This window comes from Seriola lalandi, unplaced genomic scaffold (assembly GCF_002814215.2).
Source record: "Seriola lalandi dorsalis isolate HSWRI2012SDOR001 ecotype SW California unplaced genomic scaffold, Sedor1 jcf7180002054028, whole genome shotgun sequence".
NCBI lineage: Eukaryota > Metazoa > Chordata > Actinopteri > Carangiformes > Carangidae > Seriola > Seriola lalandi.
Genome location: NW_019524581.1, coordinates 13,519 through 15,604, shown reverse-complemented (window position 1 = coordinate 15,604; position 2,086 = coordinate 13,519).

The following is a 2,086-nucleotide window of genomic DNA, read 5'->3' as shown; positions in this document are numbered from 1 at the left end:
GGCCGTAAGCGAGAGGGAGCGCGACAAATACCCTCTTTAAACATGATGATCATGTCCTTCATGCACGAAGCTAAGGCATATTTCGCACGTGAACCAAACTCCGCTCCACCCGTGGTCCCCGTAAAGTCCAGACCTGTCGCTGTCAGTGCACTTATTGTCACTGAGCTTTCTAACAGCAGCAATGATGAGGATGATTTAAAGACGCGTCATTTGTCCCATCAAACTGCTCACCTGCCAAACTCGAAGATGCACAAAATGCTACCTTCCCAATTAAGCCACTTGACCTGCGCGCAACAGGGTGACATAGCTTCATTAATTGATAGTTTTCCCTGTCTCTTTAATGATGTTCCCACGCGCACCACTGTTTTGAAACATGACATTGATGTCAGAGAGGCAAAGCCCGTCCGCCAGCACCCTTACCTGGTTAACCCTGTGATGCGCGAGTTAATGAAAAAGGAGACGAACTATCTATTAGAAACCGCATTAGCTGTGCTAATCTGCAGCTCTTGGAGTTCTCCATGTCTCTTGGAAGCGAAATCTGACAGTTCCCCTCGTTTTGTTACAGACTTCCGTAAGGTTAATCCTGTAACCGTTCCGGACTCTTATCCTCTCCGCAGAATGGAAGACTGTGTTGATACACTAAGCAAATTAGATTTGCTTAAAGGTTACTGGCAAGTCCCATTAACTGAGCGCGCGTCTGAGATCTCTGCCTTCATGACCCCTGAAAGTTTCTTACAGTATACAGTGATGGCTTTCGGCATGTGTAATGCTCCAGCGACCTTTCAAAGGCTTGTTAATACTGTCCTGTCCGGACTGCCAAATTGTAATGCCTATTTAGATGATCTAATCGTGTACACTATGACGTGGGAGGAGCATGTCTTCATCCTGGAACAGGTGTTCACTTGCCTTGCGCACGCGTCCTTGACGTTAAACCTCGCGAAGTGCGACTTCGGTAAAGCCACTTTCACCTATCTCGGGAGACCGGTGGGCCAGTGTCAGGTGAGACCCCTTGCTGCGAAAGTATCCGCCATCAATGATTTTCTGGTTAGGAAAAAACGTAAAGCCCTCCGTAGTTTTCTTGGCATGGCCGGATATTATTGTAACTTCTGTTTTGACAGTGCTAAATCACTGCTTAGCCACGCCCCTGTCCTCGCTGCGCGTGACTTCTCCCGTGCTTTTAAACTAGAGGTGGACGCCTCTGCGGTGGGAGCCGGGGCTGTCCTGTTGCAGGAGGATAGTGATGGAGTCGATCACCCGGTGTGCTATTTCTCTCGCAAATTTAACAAACACCAGGTAAAGTATTCCACCATAGAGAAAGAGACACTTGCTTTGTTATGGTTACTTCAACATTTTGAAGTTTAAATGGGTTCCAGTTCTCTGACAGTTGTGGTCTTCACTGATCACAACCCACTCGTTTTCCTCCAGCGCATGTATAACCACAACCAAAGACTCATGCGGTGGGCACTGATCATACAGGATCACCACTTAGAGATTCGCAATAAGAAGGGGTCAGAGAATATTATTGCTGATGCGCTGTCCAGACTATGAAGGTTGATTTTTGTGCCGTGGCCGTATTCGGGGGACCTTTGTCTTTCCCTGTGTGTGTGTGGTTGTGTTTTGTTCTGTCTTGGTCGCCTGTTGTTGCAGTCTGACCCTGCAAGAGGGGATGCCCATGACGTCACCGGGATTTCCTGGGAGTGTTCCGCCTTTCCGCCGCACCTTCGATGTTCCAGCTGCAAGCCATCTCTCCTGATCAGCTGGGCCCGCCTCTCGTCTCCACCCCGCGTATAAAAGAACTGTCATTCAGTTGTTCGTTGCGATCTGTGTTACCCGTACGCAGACTCACCGCCGCGCTGTGTACTAGTGTTTGTTTTGATTGTTGTTGATTGATTAGAGCCGAGTGGAACACTGTGAGAGCTAAGGGTGTGTGTTTTTGGTTGTCTAGCATAAAGCTAAGTGCTGCTCTGCCGTGAGAGATCTGGTGTATTGTTGTTTTGTTTTTCTTTTGTTAGCTGCTTGTGTTCTTTTGTGTTAGTTGCATTATTGGGTGGCTTTGTTTTTCTTGTGCCGCCTCTCTTTTTGTTTA